The 18,930-nt window shown below is 33.3% G+C and overlaps 1 protein-coding gene across 12 annotated transcripts in view; it reads right to left on the bottom strand.

Moving 5' to 3' along the window:
• The window catches only part of LOC138700126 (zinc finger protein 235-like), a 345,990-nt gene that overhangs the window by 108,170 nt on the left and 218,890 nt on the right, over positions 1–18,930 (bottom strand). The window contains exon 1 of one of the 12 annotated variants that reach the window (XM_069826465.1): positions 18,770–18,887. The exons of 8 other annotated variants lie outside the window; for them this stretch is intronic. The gene's annotated coding sequence lies outside the window, so the exon portion shown is untranslated. Of the gene's footprint in view, positions 1–18,769; positions 18,888–18,930 lie in introns of those variants that run through there. 3 more of the 12 variants (XM_069826474.1, XM_069826473.1, XM_069826456.1) reach the window with 3 other exon arrangements.

Below are 18,930 nucleotides of genomic sequence, written 5' to 3'. Positions count from 1 at the left end.
GATCTATTTCGAATATTCAATAATCTTATTCAATCGACAGTAGAGTATGGTAATATTATTATAAACTCTTTACTATTGTATTGGATTAGAAGATTAATATCAGTATTATATCAGATATATAAAAACTTACTGAGTATACGGGCTAAACCTGCAGTTGCTGAAATTTCTCAAACTATAGAATTACTATAAATTCGCCATCCAACCACATATTTATACACTAGACCAACCCGATAATTCTATTTATTTACGTAGTTTTCTTGATTTCTCTAATTATGTGGGATGCCAAGGATTTAATCGTCCTCCAGTTTATTGTATACGTTTTTCCATTCTAGTAAACTCTTGGATATTAGATACGAAACAATTTAACAAAGCTGATACATTTAATTCGCGAAAATTTCTCGAATCTATACAGTCTAATAGTCTATTATCATTGATAATAATCTATACTGATAGATCAAAAAACTCTAATGATGTAGGGGCAGCATTTTATAATTCAACCAATGAGACTTACGAAAAATTTCGATTATCATCTACATGGAATACTTACTCAGCTGAAGTACTAGCAATACAACAAGCTTTGATTTCTATTAAACATTCTATTCAATCCAAGATTATATATATATATATATATATATATTGTTTCAGATTCCCAAAGTGCTATGTATAATATAACATCGCCACAGACTACACCATCAAATGGCTAGAACTTAATTGTAAAGTTTTAATAAATAAACTTACAACGCAAGGTAACAGTATTTACTTTGTGTGGATTTCTGGATATTGTATGATTCTGGGTAACGAAAAGCAGATTCCCTTGCAAAATAAGCAGTAACATTACCAAAACTGTATAACTTCCTTATTCCCATAACGGATGTTGCAATACACTTTTATGATAAACAGGCCAGAAACCCTTCTGGTAGTTTACTATTAGAGTTTACTTCTGACATTCCATCAAATAAACCATGGTTCATTAATAAATATAATACTCGTACCGAAATAGCCTTGTACTTTAATATTCTGCACAACCAAGCCCTGACACCTAGACTCAGGGCTGAGCAGTATTTGAAATACATTTGTATTTTGTAATTTGCAAGGATTTTAGAAAGTATTTTGTATTTTGTATTGAAATACATAAAATTGATGTATTTTGTATTTCAAATACTCAAAATACTTTCTTCTTCTTCTTGTCCTTCAAGTTTTGGATTTGTATTTTAAGAATGAACTTCTGTCTTATTTGCCTACCCATTTCATATGTGCTAGCCATACACTTAGTTTTCTTGCCATAACGGATTTCCTTAATGTCATAAAGAAATCTCCAACAGCATCAAGGATCCATCACCCAACACTTGCTAAGTGTTCAGCATTATGTAATGCGTCTAGGAGACCCAAATTCTCAGAAATTATGTCAGATGACTTGAAATATTCATTAAAGTTTCCTTGCCCAACTCGATGGAATTCTCAAATATTGCAATTCAAACATGATATAAACAGTATATGTGAAAAACTGGGATTGCCAATCTTCAAAGATGTTGAGTTTCAGTACTTGAAGAATATTGTGCAGTTCTGAAACCCACTGCTGTAGCCCTTGATTTAATGCAAAATGAGAAGACGTGCTATTACAGCCAACTTCTATCCACATTAATTTCCCTAAAAAAATAGATTACATATTATGTTATCTAGTAATCGACGCCATCTATTCCAAGTAACTCCAATCCTAATGAGTTCGCTTTCATCAAGATTTAAAGCAATGTTTGCTCTGACCCTAGAAGCAAATTGAACTATTTTGGCAGCTTGTTTCCACCCATCATTTAAGATGAGATAGCTAACTGACACTGCCTCACCAAATGATAAGAATATGTGTGTGAAATCAGCTGAGCAGTTCTCGCTACACCTTTGGTCAGTTCAGATGATGAAGATGATGAAAACAATTTTTATGTTTTCAACTCAAGTACAACAGAATTTGAAAAGCAAAAAGAAAAGAACTTGTCTACTGCGGGGTATGAGCTCATACAATTCTTCAATGGCAAAGGGTCATCCCTGTACTCTCTAGAGAATTACCCAATAGTGAAACAAGCTTTTATAAAGTATAATACAAGTTTGTGTTCCTCTGCGCCAGTATAAAGACTTTTCTGTTTTGCAGAATTTATTCATTCACCAGCAAGGGGATCGTTACCTGATGAACTTTTTGAGAAACTGGCTTTTTTTGAAAGGGAGCAGTAATTATTCATTGTTGACTGGGAAAAGAAAGAATGTTCAGTTATAGTGTTTATATAAAACTTCGAGATAAAAATAATTTTAATGTTAATATAATATTTTTGATTTTCGGTAATATTCCTATTTCTTTATATATTGTATAGGGTATTTGAAATACAAATGTATTTTGGTTATTTTTTTAAGTATTTTGTATTTGTATTTCAAATACTATTCTTTGAAGTATTTTGTATTTGTATTTGATAAACTTGGATGTCAGTATTTTGCCCAGCCCTGCACCTAGTTGCCTATTCAAGATACATGAAACTAATAATGCTTTCTGTGAATGTGGAGAGATTGGAGATGATACTGGATTGCGAACGTCATCTAGAGTATAACAATGACCTTTTCAAAGAGATTTACAAAATACTTGGCATTGGACCCTGGCATATTACTTCTATTTTATTATACAATCAAGTCAAAATGGCTAAAAGCCCTCTATAGGCATCTATATAGATGCAAAATGAAGTTATAGCACAGTCTACTATATACAGTCATGAAGCGTGAGTTGTGAGGGTGCTAGAAACAATAGACTGTACCGGTACTATTTCGCATTGTCTGGAATGAGGCGATATTAGCGATCCTAGTGGTGAGCAACTATCTATGGATGCATATTTCCTAATTATTGAGCTTCGTGACTGTATATACTAGACCAGACGTGGGCATCAGTAGTACATGTCGCACAAAGTCGAACCGAACCACGCAATCTCACTCCCTCCACACCCTTAGCTGTTTACCATACTGGGGTACCTGTCCGACCAGTTGAGGTACTACTGGCAGTCAGTGGTGGATTTCACTAAAAAAATGTCGCTCTCTAAGGGAGCTTCTGAAGTAAAAACGTCGAAAAAATATTATTTCCACAAAGATTGGGAAAATGAATTCTTTTGTTGCAAAGAAAGGGAAAGCATTAGGTGCTTATTATGCTACAAAATTTTACTAGCAGTGAAAAAGAGCAACGTTTAGCGACATTATGAAAAGGCGTCATTTTAATAGAACATAATTTTATATTTTATTTTTTATAATAATAGTAAAACTAGTGGTGGTGGTGGCGGTGGTGATGGTGTGTAGTAAGTAGGAGTAACGTAATAATATCGCCGGTTTACAAACAAAACACATTAAGTCAAAAATATTACATTGAGAAAAAAGTATTTTTATTCCGACAAAACTGAATCCTCAAAATATTATTAATTTGAGTAAGTTATTTCTTTTTAATTGTATTTAATCTTCCAATTCTAAGTTTATACATATGCAGTATCTACAATATATACGCCTTTTTCTCAGAAGTAATTTCTGACTTAATGTGTTTTGCTTGTAAACCGACGATATAATCATAATGCATTTCCTTTTCAGGGTGAAACGATAAATGAATTGAGAGACGAGAGGTGGGTCATTGATTTGGCTTTTCTGTGCGACATAACCAGCACTCTTGATGATTTCAAAATTTTTCTTCAAGGAAAATATTAAAATATCGTACACATGTACGATGAATTAAAGCTGTTTGTGTCACAACTGCGTCTATTTCTGATGCAGTTAAATCAGAGAGAATTTTATCATTTTCCTTCTTTAAAATCACTTAATCTATCACCCAATGTTAACATTAGCCACTTCTATCAAATATTGGAAAATGTAATAAATGAATTCACCGACAAAAGATTCAGTGATTTTAAGAAATTAGAGAATGAATTTCTATTATTTGCTAATCCATTCTCCATTAATGATCAATGTGTAAGATTAGACCTTCAGTTAGAAGTTCTTAGACTGAAAAATGACATGTTTAACTAGTGTAAATATGCACAAAAATATATATATATATATATATATATATATATATAGGGTGATTCAGACCACCATTTTTTTCGGAAACTAATGCATTAAAATTTTCGAGACAAAAATATTTACTAAAGCACATGTGAACTTTTACTTGAGCTTGATTTCTTTAATCAGCCTTAACAGAAAGTAGGGTCAGTGGCGTATCACTTTAAAATTTCAAATGGGAGTCATGGTCAAATATAGTACCATTTGATAGAGCTCTTCAAAACAAACAACTTTCATAGGAAACGTTTTTATTAATTCCTACTCTTTCAACAACAAAACTTACGATAAGACAATGGGTGATTCAGACCACCCGTAAGTCATTTATTTCAGAAACTAGTGCATTAAAATTTTCGAGACAAAAATATTTGTGACTAAAGCACATGTGAACTTTCACTTGAGCTTGATTTCATCAATTAGCCTTAACAGGAAGTAAGTTAAGTGGCGTATTACTTTAAAATTTCAAATGGGAGTCAGGATCAAATGTGGTACCTTTTGATAGAGCTCTTCAAAACAAACAACTTTCATAGGAAATGTTGTTATCAATTCCTACTCTTTCAATGAGAAAACGTACGAAAAGACTATTGAGAAATGTTACAATTCGAAAATGTAAACAAGACAATTAATATTGTCAGATGTTACTGAAAGACTGGACAATTGCATTAATTTTTATAAATGTTAAAACTGTCTGCCGTTTTGAGCAGAACACACCCGTACTTTTCTTCTACTCTACTCTAACACTGTCAGCAACTCCAAAAACTTCGGAGTGGTCAAATGACTGGAAGGTCTCTCGGATTCACTGTTTCATGTCATCTCTTGTTGTTGAACAATCTTGATAGACGATGTTTTTTACCGTCCCCAAAGATAAAAATCCAAAGATTCAAGTCAGGAGATCGTGCTGGTCACGCCACAGGACCGCATCTGTTTGTAGTACGTAGGAGGTATTTGTAATCACTCTTAACTTTTAGGTAATTATTTTATTAGTCACAAAAATAATTGCAAAATTAGAAAAATGTACATACGTAGGTACAGAGAAAACAAAACATTTCCTTCTTATTGTACATTGTTGGGCAAGGCCGCCTGAGCTTATTACCTGGCTAAGTGCAGTGTACATGTAGACCTGGCCGTAGATACTGTATTGCGTGACTAAAGGAAACACTGCTGAGCGAACAAAGGGGAAGGGGTAGTTTACATTCAGCCAGATAATTGTTCGTGTGTACTAGCTATGTCAACATTAAATGTACTTATCTGGTTTATATTTTCTTTTCGTAACATTTCTCAGTATTAATGACATTACTTTTTCGTACGTTTTTTCATTGAAAGAATAGGAATTGATAAAAACGTTTCCTATGAAAGGTGTTTGTTTTGAAGAGCTCTATCAAATGGTACCATATTTGATCCTGAGTTCCATTTGAAATTTTAAAGTAATACGCCACTGACCCTACGTCCTGTTAAGTCTGATTGATGAAATCAAGCTCAAGTGAAAGTTCGCAAGTGCTTTAGTTACAAAAATATTTTTGTCTCGAAAATTTTAATGCGCTAGTTTCCGAAGTAAATAATTTACGGGTGGTCTGAATCACCCATTGACTTTTCGTACGTTTTCTCATTGAAAGAGGAAGAATTGATAAAAACGTTTCCTATGAAAGTTGTTTGTTTTGAAGAGCTCTATCAAATGGTACCGTATTTGACCACAACTCCCATTTGAAATTTTAAAGTGATACGCCACTGAACCTACTTTCTGTTAAGGCTGATTGATGAAATCAAGCTCAAGTGAAAGTTCACATGTGCTATAGTTATAAATATTTTTGTCTCGAAAATTTTAATGCCCGCACTAGTTTCCGAAAAAAATCAATATATATATCTGTGCGTGTGTGCGTGCGTGTGTACACACACACAGACAGTACACACACACAGACAAGTAAAATATCCACATCTTCGGAGTTTTGTTATGAAAATTGCTTTTATGTTTGGCTCACCCTATATTTATGAACAGTTTTTTTCTCAGTTGGCCATTGTAAAATCCAAATCAAGATCACGATTTCAGACGAAAATTTATTCCATCAGCTCACAATTGCAATGTCTGACATAACTACAAATTTTGAAAAACTTGCTGGTTTACGTGACGAGGAAGAATAAATGAATTCCTATTTTTAAGAGCATGAGTCAATTGACATAAATTGACAAAAACAACAAAGAACTAAAGTAAGAGGTTTAAAAAATAGCCTAATTGTTGTTTTTTCTGTTTCTTAGTAATGTGCTTGATATTTTGTTAAGAATCTATTTTTCATAAGTTCCTTAATTTTTTTTTTTCAAATGATGCAAATTAGTGACTACAAAACAAATAGGTTCAGATTATGGCATTACATTTTAACTGTTGTGGAATTGTACGTTTTATGTAATTTTATACGATTTTTACAGTAATTGTTTAAATTAGAAATACAGTTATGTTTCAGCTTTTTGTAAAATAGTTTGTATTTGTTTTGGGAAATTTTTCTTTCATTGTCATTATTCATAAAAATAACATTTGCAGAAATATATTTATCTCTTTGTCCTGCTTAATTACTTAACGTTTCATGTTTCAATACATCACGCAATCGACTGCTGAGTATTACGTTAACAGGTGATGTTTGTTGCAGCAATCAGAGTAGTACGGCGCATCTCTTTAAATGTCCACGTCTGTACTAGACTGTGGTAGTAATCTTATGATAGCTAGTGCATCACATATATATGTACCTGACGCAACACAGACCATAAACTTCAGCGAATTATGCAAAGCCATCAACACATAACGAAAGTAGTGTAAATTGGTGCATCAAACAAGTATTAATTCCAGATAAAACACCAAAAACTTGCACTAATTGTGGTGCTGCAGAAAAAGTAGTATGGCAAGTAAGATCCAAATACAAAAATTTTCAGTACTGCCTTAAATGTAAGCAGTGTAGAACAGAGTAGGCCTATACAATAACAACAAACACGTGGTTCGAAAACTGTAAGATCTGCATCTTTCAAAGTTTAGCATTAGTTTACTTTTGGTTAATGGGTGTACAAACTAGCTGATCAAATGTTCCTCGACTTCACAAACAACATTTAAAGAGCATACCGGGCTATGGACAACCACCATTAACACCCAGAACTTAAAACAACACAGAACAACAATTAAATTGTTAAAATTTTATGAAAACAATTTTTCGTACTTGCAAAATTATGTGTACGGGTCATTCCATATCAAATCAACAAGGCGCTCAACCCGACTGACTCAGATTTATTTCAAAATTTGAGGGTTTGTTTTACCTGCCGCGCTAACTAAAACTGTCGAGTTTCATATGTCCTGTGCTTTTCGTTTCTGTCAGTGGCGTTTCAAACATGAAGAAAAATCATATTTTTGTAAGCATGCCGCTTCAATTAAAATTATATATCTCAACGTCTCCAGATAAATTTACAAAAATTGGGTGATACATTCTTAATATGTGATAGTTTTTATTGCTTACATTGTTTTCTGCATATATTCAATTACACTAAAAAAAACATGGTGAAACAATTTTCATATATTCATATTTAAAAATGCGGGGGTTCTATTTTAAGCAAAAAAATATATAGTATGCCTCAATTAGTAATATAATGAACTGATGAGTTTCAACTTGGAATCATCATAGGTTACAAAGATAAAAATTGTTATGTCACTGCAAATGTAAGCTAACCGTATAAGTCGCGCTAATTATGTCCCACACATTCGTTGTATTTAATTATATTTGATCATATTCTTGAATGTCGCTATGCAATTTAACATGTAGTACATAATTCGAATTTTTTTTAATTATTACCTCAAATAAATTATTGTCACATGGATCTTGTTAAACCTGAAGTTCTGTAAGAAATGCTTACCTTTCATTGCTGAGATGAAATAGCCTGATCATCTTTCCAGAAGGATGCTCCGTTGTTTCAGCTGCATTTTATAAGTGCTTAGCAAGTATAATACCCATCCTAAACAGCAGGACTGTATGAAACTTGTGTTCCAGGCACTGCGGTGTATTTTGCAAATCAAAGAGCAAGCATTTTTTTCCTCTTCAGTATAGCTTTTTTCAGTCACATAAACGGTATTAATGTTTGGGAGATGATCCCTTGTCCAGTCGTACAATTCCCTAGGTGTAGTTATTTGTTTATCGGATAGTCTCTGCAAACTAGGACGAGCTGCAAACATTTTTAAGTGTCCCAACTACAACGTCGCATGCTCTTTTGCCATGTAATATGCAAAAATATGCAATTCTGCTGGAAATCCAAAATCTTCTTCCTGTAATGTGAGGTTCAGGAAATTTTTTTTCTATTTTTATACTGAGCAGAGAATCCATCAGAGAAATACATAATTTTTGTGGTGAATTACAGATGTTTGTTTTAATGACTCCATTAGATATTTTTGAAACAGATGTATAGCTGTAGTGTCATGTTCCGGGCAGTGTGAAATTATTACCAGATTTTTAAGAGACTGTATCGGATGACGATATTACGAAAGTGTGAATGGTTGTCTGCACATTAGTCCTGTGATATGATTGAATTTCATCTTGGATTACGAAATAATAGTTTTCAGCAAAGTCGCATAACACAACAAGCTGGCATGGCTGTAGAAATGATTTCATATCACGTAGAAACTTACTTTGTTCAGGTGATATAAATGAGTGAGTCAGTAAATCACCAAGTTTCTCCAAGAGACAGTCGAAAAATTTGTCTTTGGGTTTCACTATGGTCTCGAGCATTGATCAGTCAGTCGTCATCCACTGCTTGTAGGTCACTGATTCACTGAAGTTTTATTCGAAACATTTCTCTAAACCCTCTCTTATTTTGAATGGTTCAGGACATTCTGTACATGTCCTGAACAAGCAATTTATATGAGGAGGATTGCACACCATAGTAGCCAAGAAATGTTGATAAGTTGGAAGGTAAAACGAAAATTTTTCTAGAAATCCACGTAGACCTGAAACTTTAATAAATTGCTCCCGGCATGAGTTTTACATTCTGATGAGGACACAAACACAGACAGTATAGTCCCACTAACTCCAGCTAGAATAAAATTTCTTGGTCTAATAGCTGAAAATTTGGAGAATATTACCTTCATTTCAGGGTTAGAATTTTTAAACCCTGCATATAATTAATTTCTGCTCATGTGATTTACTCCCTGATTCTTTAATCATAACAAATATTTCTTACTAGGCATCATTCTGCTAATCTCGTCAGGACAACAGAATTCATTAACTTTACCGGCAACAGCCGCGGGCAAGGGTTTTCCAGGTTTCGGATTTGGTGAACACAAAATTCCCTTTTCCTTTGCCAGGACTTTGGCTTTCCGAATTATGTATTCGGAAGCTGAAAGAAACTTTTTTTTATATATTATTTACGCTCCAGCTTTTAGGTAGTAGTGTTAAAATGGTGATTTTCTCACTTTAACCTTTGAAAATTTTCCTGCAACTGAGACAAAATTTCAGAATCAGGACTTGATGAAGGTCCTGGTTCCTCGGCGTCTAATATCGAATATCTTTTAAGACTTTTTCAGTATTTTCAAATTTCTGTCTCTTATATTTCTCTTGTTGTAGCCTTTTTTGTTTAATAAGGAACACACCTTGGTCAAAAAGACTTGTATTTAATGAACTTACATTTATTGTAGAATCGACGTATTCTTCACTACTAGTCATTCTGAGGATTCTGCGTAATAGCATCATATTATATTTTTTTTATTTCTTTGCGACACATAGCGCACACCTTTTGTTCCTGTTTTAAATCAGGAAATACATTAAGCATCCACACTTCTTAAATTTTTCCTCTAATTACAATGCCCTGATTTCTCGAAGGGATTGCAGCAAACATATAACTTAAAACACGACTCCATTACATTGCACAAAACTACCACATACTAAAAAAACTAACGAAACTGCACTTGAAACAGATCGCACGTTTTGTATAAATTGAAGACTGTATAAACTGCCACACATGACGGCCTGAAAGATCGATGACGCAGATAATAATCAGAGAAGTACGAACTCGCACGCATGCAGTGTTGGTGTAAGATGGGTTTAAGTGCTACAAACCAAGACATTGATATATTTTTTTTTACTGATATTCCTGAAACGTTTCCAAAATGAAACTTACACCAAGGGGAGAATGCTCTTACCTCTATAACATACATTTTTCGCGAAATAATTTGTGCCCCGCATTTTTAGATATTCAATGTTAAAATGTGATTCACGTGACCATTCAATAAAGAATTCGATGCAAACCTATTTTTATTGAAAAGTATGATTCGTTAGCTTTAAAATAAGCCCAAGTGTAACATTCTACCTCAATTAGAAGAGAAGTTATGAATTATTTTTGTTGACATAGTATGCAACATTTTTACATTTTTTCTCATATTGACAGAATTGTTGTATGGATATTGTGCATTATTGAGGGCTAAAATTTTACATAATTAATTAACTTAAGGTTCTTTACCATCCCACCAAATTTAATGAAAATCTGAGGTGGTCGGGTTGAAAAGTCTACATTTTTGTGTTAATTTGACATGGAATGGCCTGTACATATAAGTGACGTCATGTAGGCCTCTTACATCATCCAATTTATTGATCGGGAAAACAGGGACTTCATCTTGGATACTACCAAAATGGCGTATGAAACTCGTACAATGTAAACTCGTTTACAATCAGGGCTGGGCAAAATACTGACATCGAAGTACTTCAAATACAAATACAAAATATTTCAAAGAATAGTATTTGAATTACAAATATAAAATAGGCCTACTTTAAAAAAATTAACCAAAATAACTTACATTTGTATTTCAAATACTCGATACAATATATAAAGAAATAAGAATATTACTGAATATCTAAAATATTATATTAACATTAAAAGTATTTTTACCTCGAAGTTTTATATAAACACTGTAACTGAACATTCTTCCTCTTCCCAGTAGCAATGAAATTATGCTACATCTGAATAATTACTGCTCCCTTTTAAAAAAACTAGTTTCTCAAGAAGCTTAACAAATAAGAATCCCTTTGCCTGTGCTTGAATAAATCCTGCAAAACAGAACAGTCTTTCTATAGGGGCAGAGGAACACAAACTTGTATTATACTTTATAAAAGCTTGTTTCACTGTTGGGTAATTCTCTGGAGTGCACAGGGTGTCCCTTTGCCATTGAAGAATTGTATGAGCTCATACTCTGCAGTAGACAAGTTCTTTTCTTTTTGTTTTTCAAAGTCTGTTGTACTTGAGTTGAAACATAAAATTTTTTTTTTCATCGTCTTCATCATTTGAACTGACCAAAGGTGTAGTAGAAAACTGCTCAGCTGATTTCAGACACATATTCTGTATCCTCTTCTCATCATTTGGTGAGGCAGTGTCAGGTAGCCTTATCATCTTAAATGATGGGTAGAAGCATGCTGCCAAAATAGCTCAATTTACTTCTGGGTTCAGATTAAACATTGCTTTAAATCTTGATGAAAGCGAACTTATTAGGATTAGAGTTACTTGGAATAGATGGCGTAGATTACTAGATAACAGAATATGTAATCTGTTTTTGAGGGAAATTAATGTGGACAAAAGTTGGCTGTAATAGCACATCTTCTCATTTTGCATTAAATCAAGGGCTACGGAAATGGGTTTCAGAACTGCACAATATTCTTCAAGGACTGAAACTCAAAATCTTTGAAGGTTGGCAATCCCAGTTTTTCACATATATTGTTTATATCATGTTTGAATCGCAATATTTGAGAGATTGAGTCATAAAGAGAATTCCATCGGATTGGGCAAGGAAACTTTAATGAATATTTGAAGACATCTGATATAATTTCTGATGATTTGAGTCTCCTAGACGCATTCCATAATGCTGAAAATTTATCAAGTGTTGGGTGATAGATCATTGAAGCTGTTGGAGATTTCTTTATAACATTAAGGAAATCAGTTGTGGCAAGAAAAGTAACTGTATTGCTAGCACATCTGAAATGGATTCGCAAATAAGACAAAGTTCATTTTTCAAATCCAAATCCAAAACTTGAAGGACAAGAAGAAGAAAAAAGTATTCTGAGTATTTGAAATAGGCTACAAAATACAATTTTATGTATTTAAATACAAAATATAAAATACTTTCGAAAATCCTTAGGCCTACAAATTAGAAAATACAAATGTATTTCAAATACATATATCAAATACTGCCCAGCACTGTTTACAATGTTATGCAATTATTATATTTGTTACTCATGTAATAAAGTATAACATTGTAAACTTATTGATTATACTACTGTTACATTAATTACACATTTTTTTGCAGATTAAATTACTCTTAAATTGTAGAATTCCTAAATAAAGTAAACGAAGAAAATTATGGTCAATGTAAAGTATCCAACGCCCACTGAACGAATATTTCACTTTTATCACTGCCAATGTTGCGCTATAAACCAATTTTCGGCAATCTAATGTAAAAGATGCCTACAAATATAAGGATAGTTTCAAAGAAAATACACAAATTCAATCGTCTAACACGATTTTTTTTGTTTTTAAATAATTAAGTAATTTGCTGGGAGACGTCGTTAGATATAGGCCACTCTTACACTAAACTGGAGTAATTTAAGCTTATTAATCAGATATGATTCTACTTACTGTTTTTTATATGCTCACCTGTATGTAATTTCTATTTTATACATATTTCATTGTTATTGCCCATCCAAAGATCGTTAAGAACGCTGAATATTACTTAGTATCTCCTATATTTCTTCAAATAGTGCCATGTTAATTTTCATTTGTTTTCATAAGTTAACAATCATGCACATTGGAAGCAACATATAAGAAATTATTTTCCTACACAATCGACGCTATATTCACGTTGTTTTGAAATGATTAATCGAAGATGGTTTGCTTACTGTTTATTACACGCACATTTGTATGTAATTTCTATTCCATACGTTTTTTTCTATCCCACGATCATTAGGAATGGTGAATATTATTCATGCTTGTTTCCTGTATTTCTTAAAATAATGTTATGTGGCATGTTAGTTTTTATTTGTCGTTATTTACGTAAAAATGATGCGCCAAAAAATAATAATAATTTTGTACTCACGCCACATCCCTATATTAACATTTACTTTTCAGTGATTTATTAAAGAATGTACCGGTATTTAAAAGACTAATAATTTAGAAACATGTTACATAATTCATCCTTGTGCCAAAAGAAAATGCTCCCTGGACCAAGTTATATTAAAGAATGTACCGGTATTTAAAAGACTAATTTAGAAACATGTTACATAAATCATCCTTGTGCTAAAAGAGAATGCTCTCTGGACCAAATTATATTAAAGAATGTACCGGTATTTAAAAGTCTAATTTAGAAACATGTTACATAAATCATCCTTGTGCCAGAAAGAGAATGCTCCCTGGACCAAATTGTCGTATTTTGCAGTGGTCATCAGTACTTACTGAAATAGGTAATAATATAATATTACGTGTGTACTTTGCAAAATCACTCTGATATTGTAGAAAATGAAATCTCCATTTTATCACAAATTTAATATAGTCCACGTAGAATACTAATTTTACTCCATTTATACTGCATTTTTGGTCCAGGGAAATACTAGTGTTTCAAAAAAACACTTTTTTACTAGCATTTTCCCTGGACCAAAAAGTTAAATAAAAAATTGGTGTAAAAATGAGCATTTTACCATGGACCTCATTGGAGATGTTCCGTTTCATTTTCCCCGTTATCCGAGTGATTTCACAAAGTGTTACGATACAGCATTCCTGTGTTTATCCTGTGTAGTATTGTGACAGGTCAGGTTAGGTTAGTACTATTCTCAGAGGTTAGATTAGCTGTATAGCATTATATGAAAGGTTAGGTTATGTTAGATTAGGTATATAGTACTATATGAGGTTATGTTAGGTTACATTAGGTTAGGTGTAGCATTATATGAAAGGTATTATATGAGGTTATGTTACGTATAGTATCATATGAGGTTATGTTAGGTTAGATTATGTGTGTAGTATTCTCAAAGGTTAGGTTAGGTGTGTAGCATTATATGAAAGGTATTATATGAGGTTATGTTATGTATAGTATTATATGAGGTTATGTTTGGTTAGATTATGTGTGTAGGATTCTCAAAGGTTAGGTTAGGTTAGGGTAGATTAGGTGTGTAGCATTATATGAAAGGTATTATATGAGGTTATGTTATGTATAGTATTATGTGAGGTTATGTTTGGTTAGATTATGTGTGTAGTATTCTCAAAGGTTAGGTTAGGGTATATTAGGTGTGTAGCATTATATGAAAGGTTAGGTTATGTTAGATTAGGTGTATAGTATTATATGAGGTTATGTTAGGTTGGTTTATGTGTGTAGTACTGTCAAAGATTAGGTTAGGTTAGATTAGGTGTGTAGTGTTATATGAGAGGTTAAGTTGGGTTACATTTACAGTAATAGGCCTACTTACAATTTATGGTTGTGGTGGATATAGGAGTGCCGCCCTTTTGTAGAACTCGCACAACAGATGGGACCTGGGGAAGTTCACCTTGAATATGTGTTTATATGCCATGCTAATTTTCATTTGTTTTCATAAGTTAACAATGATGCACATTAGGAGGAACATATAAGAAATTATTTTCCTACACAATCGACGCTATATTCGCGTTGTTTTGAAATTATTAATCGAAGATGGTTTGCTTATTGTTTATTACACGCACATTTGTATGTAATTTCTATTCCATACTTTTTTTTTTGTATCCCAAGATCATTAAGAATGGTGAATATTATTCATGCTTGCTTCCTGTATTTCTTAAAACAATGTTATTAATTTGTGCTTTGTGAACTTACTCCATTTCTCTGTTTAATATGATGAGTTTAAAAAATGCAAAGAAAATCAGTTATTATAATATTATTATCTTGTACATAGCAAGGTCGATTATTCAATTGATAGGATATTTTATGAGGTTGTCATGACTGAGATATCTATTGTCAATTGCTTTTATTTGTCAGAAGGCCTTCACTGACGGGTACGAGCCTCTACAGCCGAGGCTGCGCAGAAGTTTAGAGTAGGGACAAATTGAAGCTTGCGTCCGCCGCCATGCTTTGGGAGAAGCACCGGCTAGCAGACCGCTGCAGTATACAATGCTGAATGTTTAATATATATGTTTGGTGTCTCTTATAATCAATCTGAATGGATAAATGAAAAAAAAAATCTTATTAACATTTAAAGCGACCACGTTAAAGACATAATCAAACTTAGAAACCGTTAGTTTGACATGAAACGAAAGAAAACTATGACAATTTGATACCGTAAACTAAAGATGTTGTATAGTTATTTGACAACATATAGAGCGAACAGAAATACAAATGCATATTGTAGTAATAGTTCAGATGAAAAGAAAATTATTAGTATTAACTCTTATTAACAAAACACTGCCTGTGTAAGACGTTACATTAGCCCTATATTGTAAACACGTTTGCTTTGATGTGGACGAGAAATGAACAATTATTTATTCGCTTCCATATCACATAATATAGGCCTACACCTGTAAAATAGAATCACGTACCTTATGTTTTAGTTAGAAATATAAGTAGGCCTACCGTGCAATAGCTTATTATCACAGCTGTAATATGAAATAAACGTCACATGCATGAATTAGTCAATTAGTCATATAATAGAACTCAGGCCTAGTGTACAGAACATCTTGCCTATTGATTCGTTGTTATTATTATTATTATTATTATTATTATTATTATTATTATTATTATTGACTCCGTTAAATATTGTCTTACAACATTTTTATGTAAATAAAGTCGTGTTGTACTGGTAACCTTAAGCTGTGTGCTAACATCTGCTCTTTATGTAGTACAGTACTTTCTTTTATTTGGTTATTTAATGATGCTGTATCAACTACTAGATCATTTAGCATCGATGGTATTGATGATAGCGAGATGATATTTGGCGAGACGAGGCCAAGGATCCGCCATAGATTATCTGACATTCACCTTACGGTTGAGGATATAAAAAAAACCCAACCAGGAAATCAGCGGGAATCGAACCCGCGACCGAGCGCTACTCCGGACCGACAGTCCTTAGCCCACTGAGCTACGTCAGTATATCTTTATGTACTTTTATGGTCAGTTTAACGAGTTTAAAATATGATTCTCTGGAGGAATCTGGGATCCATTTTCTAAAATATGTTCCTATAAGTGCAGAAAGATTGTACGGATGTTCTACTTCTAGAGCACATTGTTTCCACACGATGTAAGAGAGGTAGTAATATGCCATTGATCTGTCAACATCTGTATAATCGCTCTTTCACTTAAGCGGCCTATTTCTATATCTCAGATGATGGCATGACAAGACTCCCGTTATTCTTTCGCTAAAAAATAAAAGAGATTTTGTTTACTGCTGGTAGGATACGTACCATAAATTGAGTCTTTAGATTTATTACACCATATTTTTTTAATGATTTAACAACTAACCCAGCAATGAATACAATCACATTTTGACAATACTGTGTCATTGAGAATGATGTAAGAATGAGGGAATTGCAATCAATGTCTGCAGTAGAAGAGTCATATCGCCTCTGATTCTCAAAACACTGAGGATTATTATTACAGTGCGTTAGGTGTTTGGAAAATACCATTGGGTATATAGACATTTTTAGCGGACATCCCTCTCTTTGTAATATAATTTAAATAAATTATTTACGTACTTTCTAACGTATATAAAATAACATAAGTAAAAATATTCCATGTATTCGGTCATAGGAAATAGAAATAAACTAATAAGTCTATTTATGAGCAATATAAGGCGTTTATATTTAAAACAATGCTTGGTTACAATATTTAGATTGACTTCTGTTATTTTATATTATACGTTAGAAAATACGTAAATAGGTTTATGTTACAGTGAAGGAGGAAATCCACTAAGAAAACGCCTATATACTCAATGGTATTTTCTAAACTCCGAATGCTTTATAGAAACAATCATTCGTGCTCCCCAAACATGGCGTCGCGCGAACCTACGCGAGAGGTTTCAAATTTGTACACAACACCAGCGCCAGTTGTGTGTCTAGATATATAACTACAACGTCTTTGGACGGGTATATAAGGACTGGCACTCTTAGGGTTGGAGGTCGGGGTTAGGGATGGCAACAAGTTATACTAAATACGTTTAGTGTAACACTGGCCTATGTCTCTATAGTGGGCGACACATAAGTAACATTCACCAAAATTAAATTTAAGTACTTAAATGCCTTGAGAATAACTTATAACTTAATTTGGGATGGCCTACAAGCAACAAGTTATAATAAATACGTTTAGTGTAAAACTGGCCTATGTCTCTATAGTGGGCGAGACATAAGTAACATTCACCAAAATTATATTTAAGTACTTAAATGCCTTGAGAATAACTTATAACTTAATTTATTGTCAACAGTTAAAAAAATTCTTTCGCATTAAAATGTTAAATTAGAAACGCGACTAATATTTTCTTTCTGGACGCGTAGTATTAAGATGCATGCGAAGAAATGTTATGACTCTAGTATTACGTCACGCATTCCTTCTACTCTCCTCGTCAGCTCTTAGCAGTAGACAGAAAGTGAGTTTCTGAATCTTTCCTACACTACTTTTAACACTTGAATATAAATAATTGATTAAACGGCGATCTTACTCGTGTTAATTATGTAAGCATGTGCGGCTTACAGCTATTTCGGTGCTACTTGACACCATCTTCAGAGCTTTCTGTGTCTCGGCGCCATCTCAACTTCGCTGCCTGTTGTGTGGGTGCGTTGGTGTGATGAAGAGTTGTGTCAAATAGTGTGTATGTTCTGAAATTGATCTGTGTGTTGAGAATTTGATTAGGGTGTATTTTAGTGCACGTCTGTATATTGCATATTGTTCTAGTGTGTTGAGTGTTTGGTTTTTGGGTTGTATGTATAGGATTTCCATGTCTGTATTTATGTTATTGTATGTGTGGTTAGCGTTAGTTATGTGTTCGGCATATGTAGATGTATTGTGTCCTCTGGTTATTGCTTTAATGTGTTCTTTGTATCGAGTTTGGAATGATCTGCCTGTCTGTCCACTATAGAAACTGTCGCAACTATTGCATGTGAGTTTGCATACGCCTGTGTGGTTGTATTTATTTGTTTGTGTTGTTTGTGTGTTGAGATGTCTTTGTAGTGTGTTTTCCGTTCTGTATGCTATGTTTTATTTCTGTTTTATGAATGAGGATGCGATCTTGTGTGTGTTTTTGTTTTCGTATGTTAGTGTGATGTATTTCTTGTGTTGTGTTACACAACGTAGAAGAAACATACTTACTCAACAATGAACAAAACAAATATGCAGGCAACATAATTTACTGGCAGAGATACGTAGACGACATACTCATACTATACAAAGGAACCAAACGACAAATACACAAACTACACCAATACATAAACAAAATACACCCAAAACTCCAATACACACTGGAACTCAAAAACAATAACTCCATAAATTTCCTAGACATCACCATAACACCTTAACAGCTAACCTCAAACACATGCGAGCCGTAATCGTATGATCGTGCACAGCGGTAATGGGTAACACGAACCTTTTGACTTCAGGAAATGACCCCCCCCCCCTGTGAAAGAATTTTGTATCTTATGATTATTTGGACAAGAGCAACATAAGAACAGGAGACATTTTATGCTACAAGTCATATATTAATAATACCTATTTAAGCGTTCAGCATTCCCTGTTATAATAATCCACCTTCAACATAACAACTACTTGTTAAAACTGCGCGTAAAGAGATCATGCCTGCCGTGCTGTGATTTACACGACTACCACGAGTATCCAATATCAGGTTCGTTCCAACAAGCGGTTCATGCTGT

The sequence above is a fragment of the Periplaneta americana genome, chromosome 5 (genome assembly GCF_040183065.1).
Source record: "Periplaneta americana isolate PAMFEO1 chromosome 5, P.americana_PAMFEO1_priV1, whole genome shotgun sequence".
In the NCBI taxonomy this organism is placed as follows: domain Eukaryota; kingdom Metazoa; phylum Arthropoda; class Insecta; order Blattodea; family Blattidae; genus Periplaneta; species Periplaneta americana.
The sequence above is the reverse complement of the archived record's forward strand: the minus strand, read 5'-3'. Positions and strand labels throughout refer to the sequence as shown.